This window comes from Pipra filicauda, unplaced genomic scaffold (assembly GCF_003945595.2).
Source record: "Pipra filicauda isolate LSUMZ 115617 unplaced genomic scaffold, ASM394559v2 scaffold278_size1010298_pilon, whole genome shotgun sequence".
In the NCBI taxonomy this organism is placed as follows: Eukaryota; Metazoa; Chordata; class Aves; order Passeriformes; family Pipridae; genus Pipra; species Pipra filicauda.
In genome coordinates, this window is record NW_024104396.1 from 977549 (window position 1) to 992123 (window position 14575).

Here is a 14575-nt window from a genome sequence, read left to right on the forward strand (position 1 = left end):
AGAGGATGGCCAGGAGACATCAAAGAATACCCTTGAAAGCCTGGAATGTTTTCTGGGGCTACTCCCGGAGATTACAGCCTTTATGCCAGGAGACATGAAGTCTTAGTCTGGACTGGTGTCCATCTCCACAGCAGCTATTTTGCTAGCCCCCCATCTGGGAACAGCAAGGAACTGAGGAGGGGAGGGAAGCAGGAATGCTCAGCTGGTGCCTGCCCAGGCTTTGAGACAGGCAGACACAGATGTGCCCATGGAGGCGGAAGTGTGGCTGGGTCAGCACTGTTCTGGACTGAGCCAAGTGTCCTGCTGGGAGATGGGGATAATTAGCTTGAGCCCAGCATGATGCTGATGGTACTTTTGAAAGATGCTGCCTGAGATATGTCAAGGGCTAAGCAACCTGTTAAATGCTCTTTCAAATCTAATAAGATAACCAGCCCCCTGAGAAGCTGAACAAACAGTAGCATTTCCACACGGAGGAGGTGAGCAACCTTTGCAAACGTCAAGCCGTTCACTAGGAAGTTCGGGGGCAGTTCAGGAAGAACCCCCAGGGGCCACAAAATGGGAATAGAAAGCCTTGTAAAGCAGCTTGTCCTCAGTGATTTATCTCTTTTCTCCCTGACTTGAATGAGAAGCTGCAGAGACAGCATGAAAATGAAATATAACCAGGAGGAATACTCCGTTTCAGCTCTCCTGCAACTCTTACTGCTCCCTCTGGTCCCTGCCGCTCATCTGCAGAGGTCCAAGGCAAAGTGTTATTGAGCTGCTAGATCTGACTGAATTTTCTTCACATCCCTGAAGGGCCACAGTGACTGGAGTGCTGCTGTGAACAAGAGAGGACATGGTTAGCCAGTTGGCAGGACCAGTCCTCGTGAGACTCAAGCAATGTCTGGCCCAAACTGCTGAATGAAAGGGTAGCAAGGCCAGCTCTCTGCTGCCATGCAGCAGATATTTGAAGCAAGGATGGAAGCTGAGATTAAACCTGCCTTGATAACACACTCAGATAATAGTTGTACCCTGACGTGCCTCTGCGGAGAGGAGCTCTCTGCTGTCCAATTGTTGTGATTCCCCCTGATGGGATTTGGTGGGCTCCCTTGAGATAAAATGGTGTTGGGAAATGGACCTTCCTGTCCCTAGTTTGAATGTCTGGCTTGGGACCTCCTGGGCTTTGTCTTAGCGCTGACCTGCCCATCTGCTGGTAAACCCTGGAGGGCTACCAACACCTCTGGGAGGAAGAGAGAAGCAACTCATAGCTTCAGAGAGGGCTCTGAGCCCCTGAAGCCTCACTGAAGCAAATCAGGGAGTGCTCATGGACTCAGAGAGGCGGAATCATCCTTTCCCTGCAGGTTACAGTGGAGGGATGTGGTGGACAGCCCTTGCCAGCTCCATCACACAGTGGTGAAATGAGGAAGGCAGCATCCTAAAGCCTTTAAGGACACTTCTCTCCTGAAAGTCCTAGGCCATAGGTGTCCACCATGGTGACTGAGAGAGCTCATCTGGGAATGCAAGGCTGTGCTGGGGCCCAGCAGGTGAGGATGAAGATGCTGTTGGTCTCCACTCTCCCTTTTACTGAAGAGTGGACAGGGAAGTCCACTTTTCTCTGCCACCTCTTCAAGCTGTTCAGCACAACTCAGCAGGTTTTATGCAGTGCAGCTCAGGAAGTGAGAGTGCGCAAGCAGGGAGCATGAGGGCTCCTCAACCTTTGGGATGGGGGAAGAAGAGTGAACTTTTGCAGCTGTTTGCATAGAAGTCTCTCCGTGGTTTTTATGGGCTCTCTGTCATGTTCAAAAGCCAGCTCAGCCGTAATCTTCAGTCTCCTCCCTCCCTGGGGGCTTCCAGCTGTGTCTCTTTGGCTTTCAGGTGGAGGGTGCTGCACAGCTGGGACATCCAAATGGGGTGTGCATCTACTCCCAAACCAGTGCTGCTCAAACCTGGCAAGGAGATGGCTCCTGCTGGCCTCAGTGACAGCAGGCTGAGCTGCGAGTGGAGCTGGCTGGGGAGCATATGTATTTGTTGTCCAGCTGGCCCCACCAAAGGCACGAGCAGAGACCTGGCTGTGGTACCTGTTTCCACCTCCCCAGTGCAGTCGGCAGTGGAAAGCAAACCCAGGCCAAAAAGGATGATGGATGAAATGGGATGAGGTGAGATGGGCAAGGAGGCTGGTGGTGGGGCTGAACTGAGCACACAGGAGCTGGACCATGATGAAACCCATCAAAGGGCAGTAGAGTCTGGTAGATTCTCCTCCCCATTCCTTGGGAGTGGAGAGAGACCTCGGCTCCACATTTCTGTGGTTTCTTTGCTCATTATAGGAAAAACGAAGGGTGAAGACAGGTCAATGAATCATTACTATTTGGTTTGGCTGCACTACCTTGCTGTATTTAGGAATGGCTGATTCTTTTTCTTCTTGTGAGTTGTTCTCTCTTCCCTTGCTCCTTCGGGTTTTGGGGTTGTTTTGTGTTTTTTTCCCCTTCGATTATCCTGAATTATTGCAAGATGGTGAAACAGAAGAACTCCTCCTTTCCTTGCATTGACTTCTCTTGCAGCAGATGTCAAATAAAAGAGTACAGTTTTTGGATAACTCATCCCAAAAGGGGGTTGGTGCATCCTGAATCTTTCACCCGTTTCATGCTGAGACATTGCAGGAAGCCACTGGCGTGGCCTTCAGGCTTATGACTGCACTTTCCAGGGAAAAAGAAAAAAAACAACAGAAAAAGGAACAGTATTCCTCTATCTATTTCTTAATTATGTATTTTTTTTGGTGGTTGTGGAACATCTGTTCTGCATTTGTGTGCTATGTTAATATCTCTAGATCTGTTCATTCCTTCGCTGCTGGGACGCCGGGATTGTGTGGTGAAAGGGTGCACACACCACCACTCACCTCTAAAGGCACGGGCACGATGGAGGGCACACCAGCGGAATGAACACTTCCATCTCATGCTCCACAGGCTGCATGGGAAGCTGGGACTGCTCCCTTCCCATCCCATTGTTACACATCAGGGATGGCTGTGCCACATGCTTTCGGCATGTACAAGCTCAGCCCCAGTTTTTATCCTGCGGAAGATATACGTGCCTTGGGGCTGTGCTGGGGAAGGTGTTTGTAGAGTCATCTCCCTTCTGCTGTTTCAGGCTGAGACGGGGAGGGGAGGCAGCACTCCTGTGTTTGCAGTGATGAAGGTCCTGGAAAGACAGGGTGCAATTTTCTCATTTGAATCTGTGCTGGGTTATAATTTTTCCTAATTCCTCACCTGTCATGACACAGAAGCTAGGGATGAGAGCTCCCTCATACATATCACTGCATGATTACATGGTGTCAGAAGAGGCTTTCTCAAATTATTCCACATAGGTGGAACAGTCTGGAAGGGGAACTGGCAGAGAGCCATGCACAGGGGCTACAGTCTTCGCAGCTCACCCATCAGCGAGTGATGCCAAGGGGTGAACATCCTGACCTCTCAGGTAGACACACACTCCTAGCAGTCAAAAACAAATTTTAGGTGAAGCTGGACGGGAAAAGACAAATCTCCCCCGGAAATCTGAGTGCAGCCTATCATCCTGATGGCATTGTCCCTTAATAGAGCATACTTCTGCCCTGTTTGTTCTCCCAGGCTCGGTAGGGATGGTTATGGAGCAGACCAGCATCCTAATGGAGATCAGGCAGGAGAGCAGTTAACTACTCACAACTCTGCAACAGGATTGTCCTGGGGATTGCAACAGGAGGGTTAATCAGAGAGCAAACTGCTGGTGATATAATCAAATCAGGGAGAGGCTGCTGTGAGAATTGGAGGTGACATTGCAAAGTATATGTGGGGGGTGTTCACAAGGCGAGGCATGTACTCCCTGAGGGAAGGCAAGCAAGTGGCCAAAGACAGTCTGGCTAACAGAGCCCAGATCAAACATGTGTTGTGAGTGGGGGTTGAGGTATTTCTTCCAATTTTTTCTACCAGAGTTTTCATAGGCTTTCTGGGAAAAGCAGGCTTGTGTTCCTTAGAGTGTCCTACAGGGGCAGCGAGGAGACACAGGTCCCCTAAAAGACCATGTGGATGCTGGCTGTGGGAAGCAGTGGCAGAACATAAACTGAGAGAGGTTTTTCAGGTACTACCCTCCTGTCAAACACTGCATTGCATCCTCCATCACCAGTGCTCTTGTGACTGCATGGTGAACCAAGCAATGGCACTGATCTGGCTAAAAAAAATATTTTGTGGGGTGTGGAGCATGCCAGGTTCATTTCAGATGGATCAGCTGCATGAATAGGCTTGTTGTGCCATGGTATGACTTTGGGTGCTCAAGCAGGGGGTTATGAAGGGTGCAGACTGGACTGCTGCTCCAGGAATAGCTTCATCACTTTGAGGGGTAGCAAGGCCAAACCTGAGACCTTCTGCTCCCCTGAATCACCTCGGGAGCTCTCTAGCAGTGGGCTGTTACCTGCAGCAGCACAAGCACTAGAGAGCCTGAACTGCTGAACACCTGCTGTTACATTGTCCCCACATGAAGAGCTTGGCTCAAGCATCTACACTCATGTAGGCTTGAATTTGCCCCTCCACCTCTTGGGCTTGGATTTTCCTGACTGAGCTTGAAGTAGAGGCTGGCTGTGGAGACTGTGGTGTGGGCTGCTTGAGTGGTGTGGGCTGCAGCGAGCTAAAGGCATGCTCAGCAAAGATCTCTGGTCAATGTGCTGGCCCTGTCCAGCCCTGCCTGTGCCCAGGGCAGCTGCAGGATAAAACCTCACATGGAGAGTCTCAGGGGAAAGAGATGGCCCAGACCTCATGACAGTCTTCAGTGTTTAACCAGTGGCTTGTAGTGAGGTGGTGCCTTCAGCACGGTTTTGAGGAACAGACACCCAACCCCAAAGGGTGCATGGCCCTTTTCTTCTGTCCCCTGTGAAGCTTCAGTGTTGCCATAGTAGTTTATCTTTAAAATCCTTTACTGACTATGGCCTAGGGATCTGGGCATTGCCTAAAAAGACTGTGCAGCTGCCCATGGCTCATAGGATCATGGGCTCATAGAATCATAGAATGGTTTGGGCTAAAAGAGGACCTTGAAGACCATCCAGTTCCAGCCTCCCTTCTGTGTGCAGAGGCACCTTCAACTAGACCAGGTTGCTCAGAGCTCCATCCAGCCTGGCCTTGAACACTTCCAGGGATGGGACTTCCACAACTTCCCTGAACGACTTGCTCCAGTGCCTCACCACTGTCACAGTAAATAATTTCTTCCTATTATTGAATCTAAACCTCCTATTATAGAATCTAAACCTACTCTCTTTGAATTTCAACCCATTCCTCCTTGTCCTGTCACTACATGTCTTGCTTCATCTTTCCTGTAAGTTCCTTTCGGGCACTGGAAGGCCACAATTAGGTCACCTTGAAGCCTTCTCTTTTCCAATCCCAATTTTCTCCTCCTTTCCTCACAGGAGAAGTGCTCCATCCCTCTGATCAACTTGGTGGCCTCCTCTGGACTTGGTCCAACAGGTCAATGTCCTTCCTGTCTTGGGGACCCAACATCTCCTTGCACCGTAACAGCTCTGGCTGAAGCGATGCTGAAGTGCTGCTGAAATTCTACTGGCCATCTCATGGGGGTCAGCAGCACATGCCATGCTTTCTCATGGGAATTGTAGGGCTGTGCTTGAGCTGCCTGAAGCTGCCAAGGAGATTTAGCTGTTCATCAAGCTGGGGGAAAGGGGTATTTAAAGATCCCTGATCCATGCTGGCCATGGAGGCCACTTTCCACATTCTCAAGGACCAGGGAGAGTCAGATGATGGATGTGGTAGGAGAGCATGAATAGATAACATGATGGATCAGGAATACATTAGCAATGGGCAGTACCTTGCTCAGCTCCTTCTAGTCCAGCTCTCCTGCAGCACAAATATTTTCCCTGTCTGCATCTCTGGATTCACTGTTTAATCTCGTTTCAAATGTCCCAGGCTTTCCTTGGGAGAAGCTTCTCCACAGTCTCATAAATCTTCCTGTCAGGAAGTTTTTTCTTGCTACAGACTTGAAAATTTCCCTTTCTTAATTTCATACTGTTTATCCTCCCTTCCCTGTTCTGAGCCCTCCCGTGGATAGGCACTGGAGCAGGACAGGAGCAGCGCTCTCAACAGCGTCTTTCTTGCATTCTGCTTTCTAAAGGGGTTATTTCTCACTCATGGCTGGTTCCTTTCCTCCTGCCTGGTCCTACTTGCTCCCAGGTAATGCAGTGAGAACCTTGGACTGTGCTGGTGGTGTTGGGAGAAGCATAAGACGAACCTGATGGGGAGGCAGATGAGTTGGAGAAGCTCTTCGGAGCCTCTGGTCCCATGGTCAGCTCTCCTTAGCCTGCCCTGCGTCTTGTCTCTTCCTAAAATCCCCCTCACTTCTCACCTTTGGCAGTCAGGAATGATCCCCTGCTCCTTCTTTTCTAGTGTCTCCAGCCTAAACTTTCTTTACTGCAGTTTCAGTCACTCCCTATTCTGCTTTGCTCAGCACCGCCACGGTGAAGAGTTTGTTGCTGTGACTTTTGTTGCGGCCTTCCCAGCACAGAAAGCCTGCTAGTTTCCTACTTACACTGGTGACAAGAAATGCTGGTTCTGAAAGTCCTTTGGGCTCTCCCGGGAAAGGGCTGCAGGCTGCTGCCTCTGCTGCCTCTGTACTGCAAACAGATGAGCCCAGAGGAACACCTTGCAGGTTAATCTCAAGACTCTCAATGTGGTTGGGTTGGGTTGCAGATGTTGATGCCAGAGTGTATTTATTCATTTTGCAGTTTTGCTTATTTATCAGATCCTGTGATCATTAAATTGTGCATTACCATTTGGCATGTGGCAGGTTTTAATTCCTATGGCTGGTTTATGCCCTCTGCAGGTATTAGCCTAAATGCATTTCCTGACAAGTGATGGATGCTCCGAAAAGCCGTGGCAACATATTTATTGATCAGAGCTCTCCATAACCCTAGCTCACTAATGCAAGCTCTCGCAGCGCCAGGAACTATTGTCTCCTCAGACTGTTTCATTAACTCAGATGTGAGGGTTTGGTCTTTCCTTCCACGCCGGATGGAGTAAATCTTAAGCGGTGTCAACTCTGACAACGGCTCGGGCTCACTAAGTAAGGTAGACCTGGCCTGTGCTTGGCAAGGGGACCTCTGAGGAATATTAAGGAATAGAGAAGCCCTTCAACGACTTTCCAGTGAATGTAGAAGCAAACATAAACCTCCCAGGTGTATTTGGGGCTGAAGGGTTCCTCTGCAATTGCCTCTCTTGCAGGTACCCCTGACCTCTACGGGGTCCTGCAGACGTAGGTGTGGGGGAGCACAGCATCTGAATGCAGCTGCAAGTTCTCCCTAGCACAGATGGAGCTGGCTAGGGAAGTTCCAGCTCGAGGCTCCCTGCAGGGTCTGCGTGCAGAGCTGCCTTGGTGCTGCAGGGAATGGGTTGCATGTGCTGCCAGCAGGGCTGTGCTTGGAAAAAACCTAGTAGGAAAAGTTCTGCTTAGAAAGACCTGTTTTGAATAAGGAAAAGGTTAACCCTTGAAGAGGTGGAGGAGCAGAGATGTATCCTGAGTTACCCCATGTTTCATGGAGGTGTACATGGACTCTGACGCACTCAGAAATCTTGGGGCTGCCACAGCATGAAGAGATGAGGAGTAGTTAATGGTGTGGCCAAGATGGCTGGGAAATAAATCCAGCCCAAAGTTGACTTACAGAGGCTTGAAGAAGTGACAGGTGGTGGTAAAAGGGTTGCCACATGATCCTGGCCTGCCCATGCACATCCTTTCCCTTTCTGCAGCTGCAAAGCATTGCTCCTGCCTCCTTTTGCCAAACTGAGTCTGAATGAGTCTAAATTCTTCAAGGACAAGGTCCATAAGCCTTGAGAATGTCCCCATTCTTCTGGGAGAGAGTAGGGTAGACAAACGCAGGACATCCTGCCTCACCCAGGGTCCCACTAGAGCTGGGCCTTCATGAGATGGAATGACCTTGCAAGAAGATCATGCACAGAATTCTGGGGGTGGCACTACAGCCCTCAGTGATCTGCAAACCTTCTCTGTCATCTGATATCTGGGAATTGCTACATCTCTGGAGTGAGAAAGACAGCTTCCTGGCCTCTCTGCTTTGCAAGATCCCATGAATGAAACCCTATTGTTGGGGGCTAGTTGCTAATGCCTGCTGCTAATGCCTTCCCTTTGCTCTGTGCTGTGCTCTAGTGGTGGGAGAGGATCTTTATGCTCTGGAAGATATATCCAGCGACGCAAGTGGCTGCTACAGTGGACAGACTGTCTGATTTGCTTCCAAAGACTCATTCTTAGACAACCTTCCCTGAGTCTGCATCTTGGGTCCAGCCATCCCACCATGTTCCCCCTGCCACAGCATCCAAAAACCTCAGCCCTGCGTGTTCATTTCCCCTCCTTTGAGAGCAGAAAGGTGGGATGGCATCACGTGGGGGAAAAACAGGGAGTGACTGAAGCTGCAGCCCAGTGCCTTGCAGGGCTAAGCAGGGATTTCACACTGCGTGACAACAGCTTTGCAGAGCCACAGCTGGGCACGGGCACTGGGGGATGGAGACAGAGTCATAGAACATGCTGAGTTGGAAGGGACCCACAGGGATCATCGAGTCCAACCCTTAGCCCTGAACAGGACCATCCCCAAGAGTCACACCATGAGAAGATTGGGGTGAAGCTGCCAAACCCATGTCTGGCAGGGAAGTGGTAAGCAGTTGCAAAGAGCTAGTGGGAGGGTGATGTGGGATCCTTTGGCTCCTCAGTTATGGGAAACTCCAGCTGATCTAAACCTGCTGGCAGGGCTGTTGTTGTCTGCTGGAAAAGCTTCTCTCCACTCATGCTGGAGAGGAGTGACATCCCATATGTTGCAAACATTTCCAGAAACCAGCTCCTCACCCCTTCTCCTGCGGTTTGCATGGCCTGAACGTCTCTGGTAAGAATAGACAAGGTTGTCAGGAGAGAGAACTCTGGTCTCAGTGTGACACTGGAGCACTCCACAAGGCTGCCCAATGGATGGCACTGGCTGCAGCTCTGGGCATGGGTGATTTGGTGTGCCCCAGGGCAGGACACTGGCTCGTCTCCTCTGACCTCTCCTTCGCAGAGCCCTTGGTCTGGGGCTGGAAACCAGAAATGGAACCCCGATGTCCAGAGGCCAGAAGGCAGAAATCTGTGCTTTTGCCAAAAGACAAGCTGTGTGCCCCTCATGCCAACGCTCACAGATGTCTGGCACAAGCATCTTCGGGACTTAATTGATTACTAAGGTGGCAAATCTACCACTCACCAAACTGTGCTGGAACGAGAAGTTTTTCCCCCCGATCCTATGCAATCGTCCCCAAATGCCAAAGGCATCAGGGGATGCCCATCCAGGTGTCCATTGCTTGGAGGGAAATACCTTCTGGTTTGCCTGTGTGAGCACCTCTGTCTCTCCTCAGCCAAAGCTCCCTGAGGCTGTTGGTAGACTACTACAAGAGGAGGGGTAGACACTGATCTCTTCTCCGTAGTGACCAGTGACAGAACAAAAGGGAATGGCCTGAAGTCATGTCAGGGGAGGTTTAAGTTGGATATTAGAAAGAGGTTCTTTATCCAGAGGGTGGTTGGGCAGGAGCCTGGAACAGGCTCACCAGGGAAGTGGTGCCGTCACAGCACCAAGCCTGACAGAGGTTAGGAAACATTTGGACGACACTCTGGGGCACAAGGTGTGACTCTTGGGGATTGTCCTGTGCAGGGCCAGGAGTTGGACTTGATGATCCCTGTGGGTCTCTTCCAACTTGGCGTATTCTGTGATTCTGTGAACATTAGGTTTGAAAGCTCTCAGTTGTCCCCATAACTTGATCACAAATGTTAGTAAAGGGTGTCTTCAGGGGTTTTGAGCAGGGTATGAGCTGAAGCCAGGGACCCCTTCTTGGGGGTATTTGGTAGATGTGGGTGCAGGAGACCTTTGGGAAGAGCAAGGTTAACCCTCCCATCATTGCATGGGCTGCTGAGTGCCTGGGCAACAGAATAGGACAAGGACATTTTCACCTGGGACGGTACAAACAAAAGGACTCTTTCCACCTTGATCTTCCCATGCTGGAGACTGATGAAGAGAAATAGTTATTTTATAGAAAGATACTGTGTCTTACATTAATAGAGAGAGATTACAGCTTAATGTGAGAAGAAGAAAGAAGCTAAACGAGGTGCTGATGCAGTGAGGATCTTTATTGTTAAGCAGTCTTAATAACGTATAGCGTTGTACTCATCTTTCAGTAACTTTATTCCACTATTGTAAATCTGTTTTTAGTGATCCCATCATTTCAGCCTTAATTCTAGTTTAGAGCTGGTGTGCTGGAGCCATCTGCCAGCCAGGAGAAACTCTTACTTTCCTCTCCTCACACTAAACACTGGGAAATGCCCTGCTCCCACAAATACACCTATATGCACCAGTGTGTCCATCAAAGAAACCCCAAGAGGAGAAGCACTTCCCAGACACCACAGTGAGGAGAAAGAAGTCTCTTTTATCCAGTGGGAAAGCAGAAATGGGGCAGGGAGAAGTCCTAGTGGGAATGGCAATGCAACTTGATAATGCTAAGTCAGGGTGTGCAGTTAGAGATACCACTCTTCACACAGGCTCTCCAAAGAGGTACAAAAGCTCTCTTATCAGAGAAAAAAACCCAACAAACCAGTAAAGTAGATTATAATGTGTTTTGTTTCGGAAATCACTACAATGGGATGGAAACCAGCAGGTTTCCTCCTGCATCCCGTTAATGCCCATGTCCCTTTGCTGCTCCTGCAAGGCTGGAGACAAACTTTGGGTGCTGCTTTCTGAGCGACCGGGCAGCAGCGCCCTGAGCTGAGCTTTAATTAACAGAAAGTGGCCACCGTTCTGCTCAGCGCAGCAGTCTCAGACTTCAATTGCTGATAGAGGCAAGAGCCATTTCTCACCAGGTAGAGGAAATAAGGCTTGCATCAGAACATAAAAGATTGTTTTAATTAAACCTGGTATTTCTAAGCCCGTCGCTGGCTGCAGCCAAACGGAGGAGGCAGCTGGAGTCGGTCAGAAAATTCCCAGGAAAAAAGGCACTTTTTTTCACTTTGTAGGCTAGAAATGGAACATGATAGGAAAAAAAAAGGCTTTTATTTTGTTCAGAGTTGTATTTGTCTCTCGGCCATGCAGGCTTGGAGACAGCAGGCTGGGCATCACAGAAACACTTGTGGGGTGTTGCAGAGGAGGAAGACCTCTCCTGCACGGACTTTGTTGCCAGGACTGACTGCAAACCAGGATGGCCCGAGAGGTCAGACCCTAGCCCCAGCCATCACACAGTCTTTTGTCTGTACACAGTGGTCCTTCACTCCCTTCTCCAGCTCACTTCTAGCTCTACAGTGGCCTTTGTGTGCCAGGTCAGCATCCAGATAAATTTCTGCCTCAGCACTGTAGAAGTCTTGAGGTACTCTATGCTCAACTCTCAGGATTTTTTTGGCCAGCAGTTGTGTGTTGAGCCTGTGTATCACCCCACCAGCAGCCAGGGTTTTCTTTTTTTGGGTAGTTTTAGCTAATTTAGTCCTGTAGCACAAGAGCAAAACCAGGCAGACAACAAGCTCCAACCTCATCAAACACCCTGAGGAGGCTGAAGAAAAGACCCCAGCCGTGGCTTTTATCTCCATTTTCTAAATCCATCATGATTTTGAAGCCCTCAGCTGGAGCTGCAAATTCCTCCAGCTACTCCCTCTGTGCTCACTGAGCCCAGGAATAGCTTATGCTGGTCACTGAGCACCCTCTCCTGAGCTGCAGCAACCTACTCCCTGGGCAGAGGCAGCCACCCAGACAAAAGCACATTTTTAAGTGCATGTCAGCTTGGGCATTTTACTGCTGAAGTAGGTAAAATTCAGAGCTCCCCAAAAGCATGGCTGGCTCAGAAAATCAAACTGTATTTAGGCTTGGGCTTCACAAAATGGTCAGGCAAAAGACCACCAGACTTAATGTGACATCGCAAACCACCCTGATGGGACCATGCTTTCTGTAGCCACAGGCCATCTCCCATCCATGCACTCAAGCAGATTGAGAACACCTCTAGATGGGCTTAGAATCATAGAATATCTTGAATTTGAAGGGACCCCCAGAGATTATTGAATTCCAGCTCCTGGCCCTGCACAGGACAACACCAAGAATCACAGCACATGCCTGAAAGCATTGTCCAAATGCTCCTTGAACTCTGTCAGACTTGGTGCCATGACCACTTTCCTGGGGAGCCTGTTCCAGTGCCTGACCACCCTCTGGGTTTGCTCAGATGCTTCTCTGTGTCATGTACAGCTCCTTTTGTTCATTTGCTTTGCTGTTTTATTTTGACCAACCAAGTAGCTAGTTCTCCAGGAGTCCCATGCTGGCTGGGACAGCACACGGTCTGGGTGAAGTGACCAGGGCATCTGGGAAAAAGGGCTCCTTCTGAGCCCTTGGGTCTTCAGGGCCTCCAGCACCTCCCAGGCAAAGACTGCGAGCCAGAGGAAAGGCTAAGCCACAGTGGTGAAAGTGTGGGACGTTAGCAGCACCATCAGATCCTAGCATCCGAGATGGAAACTTCCCAGCTTGTTCTGCGCAACTAGTTGATATTAAATCCTCAATTTCTTGCCTAAAATAAACACAATTGAGCAAACACACAAAAATATGTCTGTATTCACAGACAGAAATACACTTACACGCCACATATCTAGAGTTTCAAATGTCGCATTTGCTCAGAATGCTGCTTCAGCAAAACCAAAACTATTTGCAGAGCAAAGTCAGTCACAAAAAAACAACTTTCCCAGCTCAGAAATTTCTGGGGGCAAAAGCAACAATGGCTATTAAAATGGAACTGCCTGCCAAGATATTTCCAAACCAGAGAGCTGCAGATGAATGCGAATGGTCCCACCTCAACATTGGAATAAATTTAGACAAATAAACAAGTAAATTGAGACCAGCATGAAACTACTGGAAATGATCAAACCAATTTACATCTCTTTCCTTCCTTCCTCCTTGGAACTACCAGCTTCTTACTACCAGTAAGAAGGTAAAAGATCTCAAATTTTTATCTCAGTACAAGACAGGAAATATTCCTAAAATCTCAAATATTTCCATGGATTAGGATTTTTAAGATTTATTATTTATCTGCAGTATTCCATAGCGTTTCTGAAATACCTCCTGCCAATGACTGAATTAAAATAGCTTCACCTGACTGAGCAGAGGAACCAAGATGTTTTTGTGGTGCATCAGGGATGTTTGTCAGCTGTCTGGGTCCCGTCGGCAGCTGCAGCCAGCTGATTTAAACTGCATATGCAAAAATCTTAATTAATTAGCAATTAGGTATGGCAGCTTGTCAAATTGCAGAGCCCGGCACTGGAAGATGTAGACTCTGGCCACGTACCTTCAAAGTGTCAACCCCTAAGCAGGGCATCATTAAAGCTTTTGTGACAGGGATGTCGCACTAAGTGCGGATTTTGGAAACATCTAGTTCAATTTCAAGGAGTGAAAAATGAATGGTGATGTATTGGAAATGTTCTGCATTGAACTGCTCTGTATGGGTACAGAAGGGGGATGTGGTGTTGCAGGCTTTTACCCCTCCTCACAGGTCAGGTGTGTTCGTGGCTCTTCAGCCAGATGTCCTCTGGTCTGGTCTGGCCTGGGGACACCATGTGGATATTCCAGCTCATGGAAGCAGAGATCTGACTCTCTGGAGGTCTTATCAGCCCATATCGGAGCCCATCTCCCATCTGTGCCACTGCTGGCACTGGCTCAATCCATGCCAACAGAGGAATTTGGTTGAAGCCAAATTTCATTTTGGATCATCCTCGCTGGAGTCCATGGGTGTTCACGTGCACCAGGACAGGGTTTTGGGCAGGTGAGCCAGGGCTGTGGTGGTACAGCACACTGGTGGGTACCAACAGGGCAGGGCACGTTTCCCATCACAGCCCATGTCCCGTGGGAGGAAACACTCCCCTGTGCTGCCACAGGTGCTGACCACATCCAGCTGTTCTGCAGCTGGTGCGGCTTTCATGGCTCCACCATTTCCAGCATCTCACTATGTGTAGGAGGTGCTGGGCAGAGGAGATGGGACAGCAGGACAGCCAGGGCCTGGGTACCCCTGGGAATGCCACATCTGCTGGAAGCCCCCTCCAAGAGTTTTTCTCTCTAAGCTTGCGGCTCACGTCCTGCTGCTGCTGTTCGCCAGCCTGGCCAGATCAAATCATTTATTTCCCACACAGCCTGAAAAAACACATTTCAAACCAATTTAGTTTGGGGATCTTTGCACATTTCCTGATGGATTTCCCAGCAGAGGTGCAGACTTCTGGTGCATTAAAGCCCACTGACTGTTGCCTTGGTTCCTCCTGTGGACCCCACAAGCTGCCCACGTGTCCCCCAACAGGACAACAGGATGGAAAAATACTGACCTATGTTTCCTCATGAGAAGTTTGAAGAGCCACACAGGAGTGAGACCATAGCTTTGAGCCAGATGACATGAATGGCTGTCCACATTCACCTGCATTTTAAGTCATCAGCAACACACTGGGTCTGGGAGCAATGGTAGGACCCAGACAGGGTACATTAGAGACCGCCACAGGGATGTTAGTGTGCTGCTGTGATTTTAATATCCTTAGACAGGAGATAAGCTATCTC